Below are 19,546 nucleotides of genomic sequence, written 5' to 3' on the forward strand. Positions count from 1 at the left end.
GGCGCAGAGAGAAGCCTGCCCCGGGGCCACTGCACCGACTGCACGTTGCAGGGCGAGGCCCGAGCGGGGTCGGTCGTGTTCCCGCCCCGAGGGCCCTTTGTCCTTTTTCTGGTCGAGGTGTAGCGAGCGCAGGCCCCCCGGTGCCGGGCGAGGAGGCAGCGGCTGCTCCCAGGCTGGGCCCCGCCACGTGGCCCTTGCCCTCCCCGACACAGCTGTCGCTATTATTTTTTAAAGATTTCATGTATTTATGCGTGAGAGACACAGAGAGAGACGCGGGGACCCAGGCGGAGGGAGCAGCAGGCTCCTCGCGGGGAGCCCCACGGGGGACTCGAACCCAGGACCCGGGGTCACGGCCTGGGCCGGAGGCCGCGCTCACCCCGAGCCCCCAGCGCCCCATCAGGGACCCGGGAGGGTCCCTTTGCTCAAAGTCCCTGCTCGTCGCGTTTAAAAGGGACCTGAAGGTCCTTCACGTGGTCTCGGCGCTCGGGTCCGGGTCCTGTCCGAGGCCTTCCCCCCGCCCCCGGGCTGGCGGGCACCCCCCGCCCTGGGCACTGCCCCCCCCCTGCCCCGCCTCTGCCCGGGCCTGCTCCCCCCATCCCCAAGTAGGATGGTCTGCAGGGGGAGGGCGGGGGGGGGCGGCCTGCAGGGGGGCGGGGGAGGGAGTGCGGCCTGCAGGGGGGCTGGGGGTGGGGCTGCAGGGGCCATGCACGGGGGGGGGGGGGGGGGGGGGGAACCTGCTGCCCGGGGAGCTGCCCTGGGCCGGGGGGTCAGGCGGGGGTCAGGGGGGTCGGGCCGTGGGAAGTGCGGGGCTGTGCGGCCCTGGGCCCCCTTGGCCTCCCGGGCCTTGGAGCAGCTGCTCGTCCCCCCCGCCCCCCGGAAGGCCCCTCCCTGGGGCGCGACCCCGGGGCTCAGAGCCGCCACTTCCCGGGTCCCCGAGCCGCTGGCCGCGGAGCCTGGCCCAAGCCCTGGCGCAGGGGGCGCTGCCTGCATCGGCGCCGGCGCGGGCTCTCCGGGAGGACAGCCGACCGCTCAAAGGTCCTGGGGCACCGAGGGGGGCACGGGGGGGGCTCAGCGGCGGAGGCGGCCTTGGCCCAGGCCGTGACCCGGGCCCCAGGATCGAGCCCCGCGTCGGGCTCCCTGCGAGGAGCCTGCTTCCCCCTCGGCCTGGGTCTCGGCCTCTCTCTCTCCTCTCTGCAACTATCCTGAATGGATAAATAAAATCTTTAAAAAGGAAAAAAGTCATTAAAAAAAAAATCCAAAAAAAAAAAAAAAATTCCGGAAGCCCCGGACTGCAGACACGAATATTCCATTATGGTCAAACATCTGTGCAGCTATATTTAACCAGGGACCAAAACTAGCCATATTCGGCTTGTTGCCTCAATCACTAAAAAGCAGAATGTTTAGTATTAAGGGTCCCCTGCCGAGGGCCGTACCTTGAAGCCGGAATCCAAATAACCCGAGACAGGTGTGTCCACAAGCGTGCAGCCCCGGACCCCGGGCTCGGGAAGGTGGCCGGCTCCCAGGCCCTCGCCTCTCGCAGTCGCCAGGCAGCCCTGGACTAGCTCACAAGTGCACTTCTCACCCAGTGATCAGTATTGCGATGACACACAAGCCACCTCCCCGGTTTTCCTGCTCCTGTTTGGTTAAAGGCAAGAGACTCGGGTCAACGTTACTGAGGCCGCTACACGGTGCCAGCGTACTTCCCGGGCAGAAAGGATCAGACCGTTGTTTTCTAGGTCTAGGAGTATTTAGGAGAGTCTGAGAGCTACAGATTCCACTTGTTCTTAATTCCTTGGAGGCCGGTGTAAACGTTGTCCAGGGAGCAGCATGATGCATGATGGATCTGAGACTCACTGTCTTTCAAGTTTTTATATTGATTTACAAAAAAAAAAAAAAAAAGAAAGAAAAAAGAAAAAAGAAAAGAAAAAAAAAACCCAATACTGCAATTCATTTAACTTAAACTTACTTTAAAAATATTTAGCAGATTCTGAGGATTTGAAAACCTATAAGGCAAACAAAGACATCATAAACCTAGAACCTAGAACTCCAAGGTTTTACTGTTTGTGTTGATGGTAGTAAGGTGGTCAGTAATGCAAAAAATAAAAGGTAGGAGTAGGGTCGGCCCTTTTCCCAAACGAAGCTCTTTCTGCTACATGTGCCCAGTCATTCACTGGACGGGTTTCCACCAACTGGACTCCAAGCATCCAAAAACACACATATCTTTTCCTCCAAGCAGCCATGCTACTAATAATCTCATTTTTGTTAAAAGTGACCTCACATTCCCAGTCCTTTAGACTTAAAATCCTGGAGCTATGATGGCCTCCTCCCCTAGATTTTCTCCGTGTCTAATAACCAGATCTTGTTTCTTATTTCTTCTGTTCTGTCTCCCGCCAAGCCATCCTATTAATGTTTCCGTGCATCACTTTATTCTATTTGCCAGTCCATTCCCTCTCTCTCTCTCCCTCCCTCCCTCCCTCCCTCCCTCCCATTTTTCAGTCTGAAATTAGGAAGATCCACTCTTACCCCCTCACCACCTAATAAGGTGGCCCCAGTCACCCCGTGCCCTCTTCCCAATTCCTGGCACCAGCCGGCTTGGCTCCCTGCTTCCCTCTGCTCCTCTCTAAATATTCATTCCTGCCTCTAAACCTGGTTCATCTGAACTGTCTATAAAGCTTATATATAAATAGAGAGAGAGAGAGCGCGCAAGAGAGCGCAGGACAGCTCTTTTGAGGTCCTTTATTTCTAACACTTAAGTTAAAACCATCCCCTTTCCCCTTTTTCCTACTCCTCCTGTGCTCTCCAAATCCGTGAATTTGTGGGACCTCTTTCGTTTGCTTTGTCTTCCTTCACCTAAAGTCCTGGTCCTGTAACTTCCCCTGTTGTGCCCCTTATGCAAGTACACATTCAGGAGCTTTTATTATGGACTCTAAATAATATTAATCATATAAAGATCTGTTTTTCATTAGGGGACGTAAGATAAAACAGTATTCCTTACATTTGTTTTAGATGTAGTTAGAATGCCAGATAAAATAACACTTTGAGATTGGAAAAATAAACCTCATGGGTTTCTCTCATATATGGGAATTGAGGAATTATTCAAGTATTAAGCCTTTTTTTCTTTACAGGAACTGCAAAGATGCTTGCAGTTTACTATAGTATTTTTATGTATATTTATACAACATGATTTTCTGTGAGTAAAATTCTAACTAGATAGTGATACTTTCCAGTATACAATGTACCCCCATTTTTAATACATTACTTCTAGAGTAATTAATAGATCTGAATCATTAATGATATTATTGTTTTCGAGAAGATTTTGAGGGTCTTCAAAAATATCTCATGTGTCTTTCATAGCTTTACAGAAGTAATTTGTCCAGAATCTGCAACTCCGAGACCCGCTATGCTGTTTCATTAATTTACCTTCTCCTTCCAAAATATAATCAAGTGTACGGGGAAGGAGGGATTGATCTTGTTTCCCTTGGCATTCTGCTCCGTAACTTACAGAAAAGCATTTTGCCCCACAAACTGTCACTGTAGTAGAAATTGCCTTTGGAGTCCCACGTCAAGCGGCGTGAGCTGTGTCACGGATTCCCCGGGCGCGTCCCCCAGGCGTGGCAGGAGGAGAGGCCCCCCGGGTGGTCCGCTAACCCGCGTGGCTTGCTGCAGGGATCGCAGCGGCTGCTTTCTCAGTTCACTGCATTTAAATCCGCTCCAAATTTGTACTTTGTAGAAAGTTGTCCTAGAGAGCAGGGGAAGATCCAGAACCGCTTCATTAGGGCGGCCCTGGAGACCGGGAAGAAAAATCCTCTGCTTTCCGTAGAGGCCGTCATGTCACTGACAGGCGGCTCCCCGCGGTCAGCCTGGGCCGGGACCCCGCCGTGGGCCGTGGGCCGTGGGCCGTGGGCCGTGGGCCGTGTGCACCCGGCAATGCCACACTCGTGCGTCCCTACACCTCGCAGCGTCCACACTTGAAAGAATTAAGACGTTCTCTGAAAATGCACTTGTATTAAATGTAGAAGACCTGGGGTGGAGAAAGAATCCGAGGCCTAATGGTATATTTTGATGACCTTCAGGAAGCGCAAGATGGATTCTATTACCACAGAAAAGCCAGACTTCACACCCGAATGCCAGGCTCTGCCAGAGAAAAGGGGTTCGGGAGGAGCAGACACTGAAAAAAAATCACAGGTAAAGCTTTGCTATGTGAAAAGAAAGGTAATGTAAGCTAACTAAAAATTAGACTGCCAGCGAACGAGGATGATTTGACAATGAAATCAAAAAACAATACATTAATTTTTTTAAAAGATTTTATTTATTTATTTATTCATGAGAGACACAGAGAGAGGCAGAGACACAGGCAGAGGGAGAAGCAGGCTCCATGCAGGAGCCCGACGCGGGACTCGATCCCGGGACCCCGGGGTCACGCCCTGGGCCGAAGGCAGACTCTCCACCACTGAGCCACCCAGGGATCCCCAACAATACGTTAATTTTTAAGTATATGTTTAAAAAGGATTGAAGAACGATGAGGAAAGTTAAGATAAGACACCAGTATTTAAAAATGAGATTAAGATACATGATAATTAAAAGCCTCAAGTTCTTATCCCGGGACATCCTTGGCCACCTCCCCGTGTGAGAGAAGCGTCCACCGCTGGGCCTGGAGCCTGAGCGGGGCCCTGCCGGCGTCCTCTCACGTTAGTGTGATATGGCACCGTAGCCAAGGCAGTCGCTAAGGAGCATTTAGAACAAACAAAAGCTACGTCAAACTGTAAAAACCTGAGCATTATCGTTGAGTCGAAGAATAAGGGGCATGACACTGAGAATCACGTCACGTGAAAAATTTCCCGGGAGGAGGGGTCGTGCGAGCTGACTCCCTGCAGCCACAAGGCCAAGCGCCAGCAGCCCCGCTGGGACAGCGCTAACTAGCCCGGTCGACAGAAGGGACGAGTCCGGCCCCGTGGGCAGCGCGGCTGTGGCCCGGGCAAGGCCACCTGGTCTCTAGGGACCCCCAAGGGGTGAGCAGGAGCTTCGGGCCCTGGACGGTGCAGGTCCCACGGCCAGGGGCTGCCCCGGCCCCCGGCCCCACTTGGGCCCCGGAGGGGGCACAGCTGCCCTCGGTGGCGGTGGCCGTGGTCACCCCCGGTCCAGGGGAGCACAGCCACTAGGGAGCAAAGACACCCAGCAGCCCCCCTGCAACATCTGCCCACAGGCTCTCAAGCATTGTAAGGGTGGAACAGGGACCGCCTCGGCCTCAGCAAGAGGCCACCAAGCCACCAAGCTCACTTACCCACCATTTCAGGGCCCCCCGGATGCTGTGACATTTGGAGGGCTTTTCAAAAGCATCAAAACCCACAAACTGCTCCCCCACCCAAGAAACCCCACAAGTTACCCCTTCAAAAATGCTCACTGGGCCGGCAGCCTCATAAGAGCTTCCCTTCCCCACAAGGCCCCCCGAGCATGTCACCCACAAAAACCATTCCTTGGGGGTTTTCAGGCCCTGTTTTTAATATCCGACCAATGGTTACACAACAGGTACATAACAATTTACTCTTTGTTCCCGGGGCTCCTCTTGGGTCCTAAGACCTCCACGTAAGACCCCGACAGCCTGATTCCTTTGAAAAGTACCCCTTTCTGTAATCTTTGTAGGCACTTCCATGAGTAACCCCCAGATGAAATTCAGGGAATATTCATTCTTTAATCTGTAAAGGCATCTTTTAAAGGAACCTTTTATTTTTAAAGGGAAAACCCAGGGATAGACAAAAATGAAACAAGGAAATGAAACAATAACGTCTCACTTGTAATCAAATCCTTTTTGAATCTTTTTCTAATGGAAGTGCTCATCAATGCTGTGCGGCCGTTCCATGGACGACTCATAAGTCTTGTGGATGTTTTGGAGGGGAGAACAGCTATCACAATGCTTCTGGAGGAAATGTCCTGGGTATTTGGTTTGGAATATACTTTTAAAAATATTTCCAACCAAACGAAGGCACACAAGTATAATTTAAGAATGTGCCATACATGACCATAACTCCTCAAAATTCCTACAAGATAAAGCATAATCCCGTAAGATAGACAACATTCATTTAGAACCTAATGCAGCCCAGGCCACATACTCAGTGCTTGCCAAGCACTGTTTCATGTGATCTGTCCCCAAACCCTATAAGGTAATTTCTTTTATTCCCCAGGCAGTGTTCCCTTTGTGTGGTCGGTAACACAGGGTCACACAAATGGCTGCGTAGGCGGAAGCTGTACGGAGACTGATGATCAATGGGAAAAGTGACGATGGTCCATGACTTTAAAAACGTTCCGTCAAAACTTTAAAGATTCTCCTATGTTGGATTCTACATACACAGGGAAATCTAAACATTCATAGAATTAGTAAATTAGCACGCTGTGATGTAAAACATTGGAAATGTACAGAACGAAGGCGTTTGGTTTCTTACTGAGACCAAGTTGTAAGCCGCGAGAGGTCTGAGCAGCGCCAGCCTCCTTCCTTCTGGTATCTTGAGAGCCAGCATCTTTGCTATCCTTTGGCAAATGGGGCTACTCCTTTCTCAGTTTGGATCGGCTTATCATATTTTGTTCTTTGTCAATGTCATGAAATGTCTTCCTTTACTGGGAAGGTTCTTGCCAGCATCACTTCCTCTGGGACTTTTTGCTCTCTCTGTCTTCCTCCTTTGTTGCCAAGGCGGCCTTCACTAAGCGCCTCTGGTTGCGGGTCTACGGTCTCCCCCATGGCAGCAATGACAACAGTCCCAGGATCACTCCATTTAGGTTCGGTTTCAATTTCATTTCCAGCATCACCACTTTTCGTTTCTTTGCTGCAGTTCATCTTTTTTGGCCAATTTCTTCTTTTGGTGAGCAATTTTTGTAAAATGTCACATGTTACCACCAAGGAAGCAACATGACTACAGGCTTTGCAGTCTGTGCGGGAACTGGAGGACAGGTGCCCAGTGCCAACCAAGGGCAGCCTTTGAAAATAGTGAAGTGCTTGGTTACTGACCGGGAGGTGCATCTATGATTACAGCGATTTGAAAGTGGAATGCTAGAAACAAAGTTTGCGTTTTATGCAATGACTCACGGTTAGTGTGTGTGGTAACTGAGATTTGAACTGTGTTGTCGGGAAACTGGTGTTATTTAACTCAACCATGCTGATTGATATGTGTACCTGTTGGAACTGCCCAAAGTAAGAGCTGCCTACACTCATTTTAAGTACGTGAAGGACTAGAAAGGTTAATTCATTTTCCCAGCGTTACATAGCAAGTAAGGGACCCAACTAAGTTTCAACGCTAATTTTTTCTAACTCTAAGATACGCGTCTTAATATTTTTTAACCTCTTAATCTCCTTCATCCATTTCACCCATCCCCCCCATACGCCCCTCCTGTCTGGCAACCACCAGTTAGTTTAAGTATCTAAGTATCTGTTTGTTTATTTGATCATTTGTTTTGTTTTTTAGATCCTACATACAAGTGGAATCATATAGTATTTGGCTTTTTCTGACTGATTTATTTCACTTAGCATAATACCCTCCGGGTCCACCCATGTTTTTGCAAATGACAAGAGTTTGTTCTTTTTTATGGCTGAATAATATTCTGTTGTTTATATATTTTACATCTTCTTTATTCATCCATCTATCAGTACACACCCAGGTAATTTCCATATCTTGGCTATTGCAAATAATGCTGCAATAAACGTAGGGGTGCATATATAGCTTTTTAAATGAGGGTTTTAGTATTCTTTGGGTAAATACCCAGAAGTGGAATTACTGGAGCATGTGGTATTTCTTTTCTTAACTTTTTGAGGAACCTCCATACTGTTTTGCACCAGTTTGCATTCCCACCAACAGTGCGCAAGTGTTCCTTTCTCTCTGCATCCTCACTAGCACTCGTGTTTCTTGTGTTTTGGATTTCAGCCATTTGGCAGTAAGATGGCATCTCCTCGTGGTTGAGGTCTTAACAATTTCAAATTGCTTTGATGAGTGCCTTTACTCTTATAAGTACTTGCATTCTGCTTCATGATACGTCTTTTACTTTTCAGTTTAACAAAGTGACGGTCTCTAATTATATCTTGAAGAATATTTAGCTACTCCCAAGTCTATGTTTCCCTAACTGGTTCCAAAGATATTGTTAATAGGTGTGGCAAAGACCCTAGGGTAGTGTCTCTGAGGTTTAAGCGGCATTAAGGAGGCCAGGGTCAGTGGTGGAGTGGACAGGGGAAGAGCTAGAGCTGTGGGAGCAGAGAGGAACCAAGAAGCCAGGCCATGTTGGATCTTACAGGCCTGCATCAGGATTTGGGCTTTTATTCTGAGATGGGAAACTGCTGAAGGATTTTTGAGGAGAGGATTGTGGTCTAAGAGAAATGAATGAGCAGCCTTCTCTTTGATCGGTCCTGGTCATTAATGGGAAAGAGATGCGGGGGAGAGAGAGGTAGACAGTAGGAAAAGCGGACACGAGAACCACTCTGTTCCCTGGGCTTTGGCTGGTGACGAGGAGGAGTGTTCAGTATGTCAGGGAGACACCAAAGGTAAAGGAGCAGCACATGCCCTACTCTCTCAGGCTGTTCCCCCACCTTCCTCCACTCGGACATGGAGCCACTGCAATATGTTGACATACATGATCAGACAGGGAGGCTAAGAGGTTAAATCTCTTGGCCGAGAATCTTTTCAAATGGGGGCCATGCAGGCGACCAGAAGGTGGCTCCAGGGTAGACTTCTCAGGCGGAGCTCTGCTGCAGTCACGGATTTCAAAGGGGAGGCTTGCTGGCTCAAAGTGTGCTCTCTTGATGGGCCCTGTCAGCACCATTACCACTCAGGAGCTTTTTAGAAACTTAAATTCTCAGGCTTTCTCTAAAACCTACTTCATCAGAATCTCTGGGGGTGAGGTCCAGGAATTTATGTTTTAACAAGCTGTCCTGGTGATCCTTCTTCCTGTTACAGTTTGAGAAGCACTGGTCCCTGGCACTACCGGGAGCTGAGAGTGACGCGAAAGGGAGTCCAACATTATAAAGAAGAGGTATCTTCTAGCTCTGGCCCCAGTTTGGCTGACTATGATTGCCACTCCCAGCTTTAGGTCCCCATGGGAGAGAGGGGAAGGGGAATATGCCATCGGCACCCTCTGCCTCAGTCCATATCTCAGTAGTGGCCCTCTGGCCCTCCCCTCTGCCCTCTCCACCATCTTCCCTCCATGGTAGGTCTACACTACCTCTTGATTCCTCAGGCGCACTCACAAGGTTGGTTTCCATTGAACTCACTGAAAGTGAGTCCATCAGTGAGTCCCACAAGGGTCTTTGCCTAAGCCTAAAACGAAATCAGCCTCCTTGCCTCCTTCAGCCACCAGGCCGATGGGTCGCCCAGCATGCAAAGGAGGCAGTGAAGGTAGAGCGTTGGGAATGCTGGGAGCCTACCTTGGCCCCATTCCTTAAGGTCTTATAAGCCACATACCTCTCAATATAACAATAATAAATATCTTATTTCAGACATCTGACCTTCTTGGAGGAGGGAAGAGGATAGATAAAAGACTGGGTATTTTATCCAAGAGTACTCAAGTCTTTTCTAAAAGAACTACAGTTGACCCTTGAATGACATGGATTTAGAGGCACCAGATCCTTCCATGTGTAACTTTAGACTCTCCCACAGCTTAATAGCCCACTGTCGACCAGGAGCCTTACCAATAACATAGCCAATTAACATATATTTTGTATGTTATATGTATTAGATACTCTATTCTTACGATAAAGTAAGCTAGAGAAAATAGCTGAATATTTTCTGAAAATATTCAGAAAATCATAAGGAACAGAAAATAGACTTACAACACTGTACTGTTAAAAAACAAAAATCTGTGTCTAAACACAGATGAACCTGTGCAGTCCAAACTTGTATTGTTCAAGGGTCAACTATGTTTAAAATATTGGATGGAATTTTGTTTTATTTTATTTATATTTTTGGATGGAATTTTAAACTAGATTGGAGTTTTATTTTTCTAAGCAGCAGATGATGAGCATGAGAGAAGACCAGATCAGCTACAAAGTGAAGAAGCCTCAGGTTACCTGCACGTCTCAATTACTGTATTACAGTTATAGTCTGTTAACATGTATTACCAATCTCTAAGAGTGAAAGACTGTGTAGCATTTTCACACTTATTTCAACACAGGACCCTGTTTTTGCCTCCAAGAACAATAAAAGCTAACCCTGATTGCATGCTAACTATCTGCCAGGGACTATATTAAGTAAAAATATGTCCCAGTTACACTATAGAATAACACGAAAGTGGTTTCTGTACTATTCCCATTGTAGCAGAGGAAATTTGCAGTAAATCTAGTGACTCTCAGGAGTCCTCCTCACTTACATGGTCATCTTCTGAGGCCCTGCATCTAATTTTGTATGTTTTTCTTTAAAAGGGCTACTATATTTCAGTTCCATATTCCATGCCACTTGACTGCCACCTACACAAAATGCCAGGTCCACAACAGAGCTTACCAAGGTAAAGAAAAACAACGGGAGAACAGATCTGCATTAGCCACTTGCATCTCAGAGATCAGGAAACCGAAACACAGAATTATATAGAGCTTTAGTAAGTTATTCAGTTATACCGTTAATGTACCTGAGAACTGGGATTTGAGGCCTAGTCATCTGATCCCACATCCCACTAGGCTATATTGCCTCTCCCCAGCTTGACACATTATTTCCATTATAAACTAGTTTTGGAATTAGTTTATAGTAGACTAGGTCAGTCATCTTGGGGGAAAAAAAATCAATCCACCTATGGACACCCATACAGAGTTTAATAGCCACGTGAGTTTAACATTTAAGAGTTTAACGATAAAGGAAAGCTAGTTCTGCCAGATGGGAAACTAAGTCCAGGCTGATGGCTCCCACTTCACCTCCAACCCTGGGCCAAAAAGGACCAGAAGAGGCCAGAAGAAGGAGAAGGGAATTTATGAAACCGAGAGCCATGCTCAACAATGGAAACCAACCTTGTGAGTGCGCCTGAGGAATCAAGAGGTAGTGTAGAACTACCATGGAGGGAAGAGGTGGAGAGGGCAGAGGGGAGGGCCAGAGGGCCACTACTGAGATATGGACTGAGGCAGAGGGTGCCGATGGCAGGTTCCTCTTCCCCTCTCACTCTCCCAGGAACCTAAAACTGGGAGTGGCAATCAGTCAGTCAGCCAAACTGGGGCCAGAGCTAGAAGATACCTCTTCTTTTTAATGTTGGGAATTTGACCAACATTAAAGGCTTGCACGTTTGTATAAAAATTAGAAATCTGCATAAGACATTTGCTGTACATTAACACATGCACACACATGCACACACATGCTGCATGAGCATGAACCTCACAGACCCAGGACATTGCCCATTACATCGAGCTCATGGAGACAGAAAGCAAGAGTATTAGCTGGGTGCAACCTCATGAAATAGGAATACAGACCAGCTCTAGCTGGAGTAGAAAGTCAGGGGAGGTAATGCCTACTATGCATATCCTATATTTCTCACTCCCTGACCAGGAAAGGAAATAAAAAAGAAAGCCATTTGCTCTGAGACATGAACAGTGTCTCCAGTGGAAGGACTGAAAATACCCCAAGGGAGGAGTGGACCACTGAAAGGGAAAGTGGGAATAATGAAACCTGGGTTCAGGTATACATGCATTTCTTCTGTCCTCCCCTGTCTTCTCATCCCCTCTCCACTCATTTTTTCCCTTCCCTCTCTCTGTCTTATGGACACATGCATGTGTGTGCAATCACACAAATAAACAACCTATGAGAAACATAAGCCAAACAAAGCCATCAGACTTTTGTTCAAGGTAAATGTCACTAACCAAGGCAATTCATTGTGCCAAAAAATTAAAGATGAGTTTAAAGGGAAAATTAATTAGATCTCTGAGGAATGTGAGCATTTTGAAACAAGGATAACAAACTCAAATTACAACAAAATTTAACAATTTCAAAGACAGAGAAAATTCTAAAGTCTTCCAGAGCCAAAAAGAGAAAAATTAAAAATTAAAAAAAGGAGATAAAACCATCACCTCCAAAATCAGGAATCAGAGAGGGATTCTTTTCAACAGCAATGCTGGTTAGAAGGCACTGGAGCTATATCTTCAAAGTTCAGAAGGAAAATACATTTAAACCTAGAATCTTATTTCCAGTTAAGCCATAGTTTAAATGTGAGGAGAAATAAATATTACAGAAAGTTCACCATATATTCTCTTTGAAATAACTATTATAGGTCAAACTCCAGGAAGAAAAATGAATCAAGTCAGGAGCAGGCAGTGATATGTGTGTGAAAGAGCACAGAGTTGTGTACTGTGATTGTTTAAATGAGCAATTACTACAGATAAACCCATTTGGGCAATATGAATCTGAAACAAAATTCTAAATACAAATAGTAGCTTGGGGTATACAGATGTATGTCAAAGTGTGTTAAGAACCAGTTAAAATGATATGTTTGGGAAAAAGACTGAGATATTGATAAACTTTAGATAGTTCCCTTAGTTTAGTGATTTAAAAGTAACTGCTAGAAGAATAAAAGTAGAATGAGTAACTTTCAAAGTAGCAGAAGCAGATTTGATTATTCACTAAATGAAAGGAAAGGAGAAAAAGAAACAAAACCCAGGAAGAAAGCATGTTGTCTTTCCCCTAGCTTCCCTCAAGGTTTCTGTATTTAGGTAGTTACTCTGGAAAGAATCCCAAAGAACAGAGGACTGGCAAGAGTGACACTGAGTAGGAGGGAAAGCCAACTTAGTGGAATCAATTTAAGACTACATCATCAAGTCGATCAGAATGGCAGGCAACTGGGCTCAGTCCATTAGGGTCTTCAGAGGAGCTGTGGAGAATCCACCTTAGAATTATCTACTCAAAGGATAGAGGAGAGGGATATTTATCCTTCAGCTCCCATGTGTTATTGATCATGGGTTGCCCATGGTTGTTAATTTGTCCACACTTCTTGGTTCACCCATATGTCTCAATGGTGAGAGGTTCTTGCAGGTGTCCCAGGCAGTGGTAGTAAAGAATCCTTGGAATAGAAAGCTAGAGATCTGCAGTGCAGCTGAGACAATGTGTTGTCAGGTTATACCTGCACACAGGTGGTGGCTTCAACAAAGGCTGGAGTTAAAAGAAAAGCCAAAAGATGGCAGCAACAATTGTAATGATAATCCTTGTACAGCGGTTCAACTCATTAGGTTAAAGAAATGTAGTACTATGTTATTTAAACTTCAAGGGGTGCATACAAAAATATTAATATACTGCTCCCCCAAAGACTTGACACACAATCTATATCCTTTGACTTTAATGAAATAAAACTAGAACTGAAAAACAAGGGACGCCTGAGTGGCTCAGCGGTTGAGTGCCTGCCTTTGGCTCAGGGCGTGATCCTGGATTCTTGGGTTTGAGTCCTGTATCTGGCTTCCTGCATGGAGCCTGCTTCTCCCTCTGCCTGTGTCTGCCTCTCTGTGTGCATCTCTCATGAATAAATAAATAAAATCTTAAAAAAAAAAGCACTGAAAAACAGCTTCTTGGGGGAACTTTCTCCTTATATTCCCTCTTTTTCCTTTTTTTATTTGTTATAGTAAATTTGGTTATTTGAATGAGTCCTGATGAAAGCAACTAGATATGTTGTATAAATAATTTAAAAGATTTTTTTTTAATTAATGAAGAGCAAACAATATTGTGAGGGGTTACCAAGTAAAGCCTGAAGGAGACAGAGGAATCTAAAGAGGTAAGCCAATATAGAGTCCTCTTTTCACCTGAAAAGTGTTTACCAATCCCAGTAAATTTGAACTTCTATTTCGCTAACTTCATTTGAGTAAGAGATGAGAAAAAAAAAAAAAAAAGCCCAGGGTCAGACAAGATGTGGAATCTAATACTAGACACTTCCCATGATAAGCTAGGTTCCCAAAAAGTCACATTCTGAGGCTACGGGTTAACTAGGAATGAACCCGCATTTATGAGGTATTAACAATATAGATTTGCATTATTGAGATAGACTCAGAGACCTTAAGTCTTGAGCATGGATTAAAGTGGCCTTGATGTGGGAATAAAATTAAAGTAATGTCTCTAGCTATCTGGCAGAAACCAATTTGAAACTTCTCTGGAAAAAGTTAACTTTACCCAAGATCTCAGAATAGTCTTACAATATTTTTCAAAGGACAATGGCCACAAAGCAGCCAAAAATAACCAAGTTAATAAACAAAACACTACAAATGAGAATTGGGAAAAGCAAAAGACAAAAGAAACAGATCTGCAAGTCTTTAGACACCAGAATGATCAGCCAAAGACTATAAAACAACTATGTTTAAATAAATAAAGACCAATTTGGAGGAAAAAGTTTGTAGGGAAGAAGAACCTATAAAGACTGACAGATCACATTTAAAGGGAAGCAAATAAAACCTCTAGAACTGAAAAATACAATGTCCCAAATTAAGAACTCTGTGGATAGGTTAAGCAGTAGATTATATAGAGCTAAAGAAAGAATTAGTATACCGAAAGATAAGTAGAGAGAAAATATCTAGAATGCAGCATTGGGAGATAATAAAATAAAATATATGAAAGAAGGTAATATGTTTAAAGGATAGAATAAGAAGGGTTAACATAATTGGAGTCTCAGAAAGAAAGAAACCAATACTTTAAAAGGTAATAGCTAAAATTGTACTATTAGGTATTTATCCAAAGGAAACAAAAATGATGACTTGAAGGAGCACATGCACCCCCATGTTTATAGCAGCACTATCAACAATAGCCAAATTATGTAAAGGGCCCAAATGTCATCGACTGATGAGTGGATAAAGAAAATGTGGCATATATATATATATATATTTTTTTTTTTTTAAATATATAAACTTAAATAATATGGAGTCACTAAAGCACCTAGACACCTAGACAAGAGTAAATCTTTTTTGGAGGAAAAATAGCATCATCCTGGTCCTCAAAATATTTCTACAATTTTTAATATTCAATTCCAATATCAAGCTAAAGAAACCTGAGGCATTCTAGGAAACATCCCAAAATAGTAAGAGAAATAATAGATAATAGAGATATACAAAGATACAGATATTATCACATATGGGTACTTAAAATAACCCTTAATATTTGCAAGGAACTATAAGTAAGATTTAGAATTTTGACAAGGAACTAAAGACTATACAAAAGAGCTGGAAAGAAATTCCACAACTGAAAAGTACGATAACTGAAATTAATGCAATCGATTGTTTTCAAGGCAGATTAGACACAGCTCAAGAGAGAATTAATGAACCAGAAAACAGATTACAAGAAAATATCCAAACTGAAGAACAAAGAGAAGAAAGTTTAGAAAATAGAAAAAAAAAAAGAGAATAAAGAATAGACAATAAAATCAATATATGGATAAATAAACTATAAATAAAATCTATTGCATAAAACATAATACCGTTTGGATAAACATATGTATATACACATACAGATATATGTATATGTACACTTCCATGCATGTTGCTATATTGACATGCACATATCTACATACATATACACCATACATATGCATGTGTATATATGTGGAGTGTCTTTTGTGAGATTCTTACCCTTTCTATTGGGGGTTGTCTCTGTACAAATTAAGGAAAACATCATGAGGAAAATTTCAAAATATTTAGAACTGAATGAAAAGGCTTATTAAAGGAAAAAAGGAAAAAAAGATGTAATTAAATATACTGGACAGTAGAAGTGAAAATAGCCAAAAGAATAACAAATTTTTAAAAAATTAATGAAATTCAGCATACCATAAACTACTACAAGTTAGTAACTATGAAAATTTGATGAAATGAAAACAAGTATTGAAGAAAGAGAAAATTTTGAGATTTCCCAAGATGAAAAAAACCTTAAATAGCCCATTAGGGACTAAGGAAATCTAATCAATTATTTTAAAAAACCATTTAAGATTGGGTAAGTCTAGACTGTTTTACCGATAAGATCCACAAGAAATCCATACTCTCTAATTAGTGGGAAAGCCACACAATTAATTTTATAATGCTAGCACAGTCTTCATACCAAATTTGGAAAGAATAAGAGAAGAAAAGGAAATTATGGGCCAATTTCATATGTAAACATAGCTGCAAAAATACTACACAGAAAGGTAATTAAATCCAACAGGTTATAAATAACAACAACAGTAACAACAGAACAGTACCCCCTCCCCGGGGCCATGTCACATGCATGTAATCAGCCTTAAGAGTCTGCCTCCATTTGGGGCCCTCACAGTCCCTGCCAATTGCCTGAGCTGCCATTTGAGATTAAACGTGCCTGTTCCCTCAAAAAAATAAAAAATGAAAAATAAATAAAAACCCTGGGGTCTCCACCAGCAGGAGCTGAGCATGTTGGGTACTGTACCCAGATAGGGGTCTTCCAGAAAAACGAAGCAAAGGCAACTGAATCATGCATTTCATGATTTTATGAACATGTTTATGAAACCGTTTTTACAACAGCATATCCCAGTTTACAGGAGAAGAAAAACCTCCTGTTAGTCCTGAGCGCAGAGGTGCTAAGAGCCTCCCGCTCCATGAGCCTGAGGTTTATCGTGGATCCGAAGAAAAAGGTGAACAGTAGATTGGTCCAGAAGACAGTTGCGTCCCACGGTACGGATTCATCGTCACCGACGCTCAAAGGGCCCAAATTGAGAGCTCCCCCAAGCCTTGCTGTGTGGGAAAGGGATTCTTTGTGCCCCTGGAAAGACTCCTTACTTTTCCAAAGGTGAACCGCTTGGTTGATAGTGTCCCGCGGCTGCGCAGCCTCCTGTCCGAGGCGCTGAAGCCCAACAGGGACCAGAGCGCCCTCCAGGTGCACCTGCAGCGTCACTACCCCGGACCATGCTTTCCTACTGAAGCCGCGGACCTTAATGATAGGCTTAGTTTGAAAATTGTACGTTTAGGCAACTTACTTTTGGATTTCCCTATCCTTGTGTGTTTTCATGTGCTTTTTGGGGGTGGTGTAGGGTTCACGTTCAAACGTTTCTGTTGTACCCGTGTTAAATGACTTAAATTTGTAAAGTAAACTATGAAATAAAACTTTTCCACTGGGGGAAAAAAAAAGTAAGGTTTATACTAGAAAGGTAAAGTCTAAAGGTGGGAAGGCATATAAATGTAAAAATAAATATACAAATGGATATTTGTATCCATTTTGTATACAAAATCCAACAACTATATATGATATAAAGCTCTTAAGAAAACTAGAAAGGGAAGGGAATTCCCTTACTCTGATTAGGGAAATCTACGGCAAGAATCATATTAATGGAAAAACTTTAGAAGCATTTCTTTTCACTTAGGAATAAGATAGAGATCCTCATTATCAACACAGAACACTGTAGTCCTGGCTAATGGAAAACAAGCCTGGAACTAAATAAATTAAATAAATAAAAGAGAAATGAGAAGTGGAATAGGCAATTAACATATAAAAATTTACAGTGTTCCTCTTTCCAACAATTAGAAAATAAGATAACACAACAATAACAAAAACATTAATAAGTCCCCCTACTTAAATCAACAATGAATGAAAGCATAAAAAAAAATGTATTCCTTAAAATTCTTTGGGGATCCCAGGGTGGCTCAGCGGTTTAGCACCTGCCTCTGGCCCAGGGCGCAATCCTGGAGTCCCGGGATCAAGTCTCGTGTTGGGCTCCCGGCATGGAGCCTGCTTCTCCCTCCTCCTGTGTCTCTGCTTCTCTCTCTCTCTCTCTCTCTCTCTCTCTCTGTCTATCATAAACAAATCTTTAAAAAAATAAAATTCTTTAAGGGTCACAAATAAGTCACAAAATTCTATTATAGTTTACAAATAATGGAGGGATATTCCATGTTTATGATTGGAAAGACTTATCCATAAGTGGGAAGGAAATAAGTCATTTTAGAATGACTTATTATAAGAACATGGAATCTAAAAACAAAGTAAGAGTGAAAAATAAAAAAATGTAAATTTCTACAATTTATGTGAAATTAATAAAACGCTAGGCTATGTATTTTTATTTATTTGTGTGTGTGTGTGTGTGTGTTAGGCTACGTATTTTTAAATATTTTTTTTTCAATTTTTTTTATTTATTTATGATAGTCACAGAGAGAGAGAGAGAGGCAGAGATATAGGCCGAGGGAGAAGCAGGCTCCATGCACCGGGAGCCCGATGTGGGATTCGATCCCGGGTCTCCAGGATCGCGCCCTGGGCCAAAGGCAGGCGCCAAACCGCTGCGCCACCCAGGGATCCCTAGGCTACGTATTTTTAAATGTATACATGTAGGTACGTGCACACACATATATTCCTGACATGAATTATATTTTTTGGTCATGATGTGTCTCTCTCTATATATATTTTATTTTAAGGACAAACACGAAAGACTCGGGAGGCTTGTTACTGCTTCCGCAAGTGCCTGCCGTGCTAACCCACACTGGTCTTGAAAGACTTACTCTCTCCCAACACTTAGCGAGCTCCCCGGGGTTGGACAGGCGCTGGCATCCTCGGCGGGTCCGAACCATGCAAAGCCCCGGCAGCTGCCCTTGCAGCGCTCGGCGGTTAAGGCAGGGTCCCTGGGCGGCCTCCTAGCCAGCCAGTGCCCTGCTCAGCGACCCCACCGCCACCGCAGGACTCAGGTTTCACTCCGGGGTGCAGAGGAGCAGGCGACAGACACAGATCCCAACGCGGGCTCTTTGTTTTGTTTGCACAGTAGACATTCCCACGAGGTCCCTGTCACCGGGCAGCTCTCGAGCATCACTCAGGTTCTGGTCCCCTTGCTGTGACCCAGCTCCTCGCAGTGCCCACGCCCCGACGAGCCAGGCCCTTCCCCGGGGCCTCGGGGGGCGCTCTGAGGGGCGCCCCGGGCTGCTCTCCACACCTGGCCAATGACCTTCAGAAAGAGCAGAGTCCTACATGGTTCTGATTTTGCACCGTCTTCGAGCTTCCAGGGGCTCTGAGAGGTGGTCCTGGGGCAGAGGGCTTCCACACGCCCGATCGAGCCCTGAGGGGCGTGGATCCGACTTCCCCTTACACGGCTGTGTGTGTCACAGGGTGAGGACAGCGACCGATGTCCCAGCATCTGTCAACCGCCACGAGGCATGGCCATTCCTCAACTTCGCTTCTTAAACATCACTGATTCCAGGTTCTAGATCGTTTTTAAGATAAGACCAGGTGAACCTATGATAATAAATAGGGACGTTATTTAAGTTACACAGTCATCCTACGTGAGAAAAAGAAATGTTGCATTTTTTTTATTATTCTTTACACGGCCTCCTACTGCGTTTGTTCACCTCATGTGCTGTCATCACTGTTAATGCTTGTTACTGCGATTTTGATTTGAACTTACATCTGAGCAGAGTAACCGCTAACTCTGGATTTAAGGAAAGTGAAGGACCTTAAAAATAACTTATTCCCAATATCCAAGAAGAAATAGTGTCACAACAGAATGTAAAGACTGCTGCTTTATATGGGTCTGGAAAACTGCTCTTTATTCTCCTTGGGAATTTAAATACAGTGACATCACAAGGATGCGTGGCAGTTTTCTAGGGGATTTGCCATCTCACAACGTGATATTTTGTCCAAATGTTGTCAGTTTTCAAGAT

The 19,546-nt window shown here is 44.3% G+C and overlaps 1 protein-coding gene across 1 annotated transcript in view; it reads right to left on the reverse strand.

Moving 5' to 3' along the window:
• The window catches only part of AKAP19 (A-kinase anchoring protein 19), a 48,409-nt gene extending 45,870 nt beyond the window's left edge, over nucleotides 1-2,539 (reverse strand). Inside the window, exons 1-3 of the mRNA XM_077885141.1 lie at nucleotides 2,524-2,539; nucleotides 1,967-2,003; nucleotides 1,434-1,635 (exon numbers count right to left, since the gene is read on the reverse strand). The gene's annotated coding sequence lies outside the window, so the exon portion shown is untranslated. The remainder of the gene's footprint in view (nucleotides 1-1,433; nucleotides 1,636-1,966; nucleotides 2,004-2,523) is intronic.
• Nucleotides 2,540-19,546: the final 17,007 nt, after the last annotated feature.

Source organism: Canis aureus, chromosome 36, assembly GCF_053574225.1.
Source record: "Canis aureus isolate CA01 chromosome 36, VMU_Caureus_v.1.0, whole genome shotgun sequence".
Taxonomy (NCBI): Eukaryota; Metazoa; Chordata; class Mammalia; order Carnivora; family Canidae; genus Canis; species Canis aureus.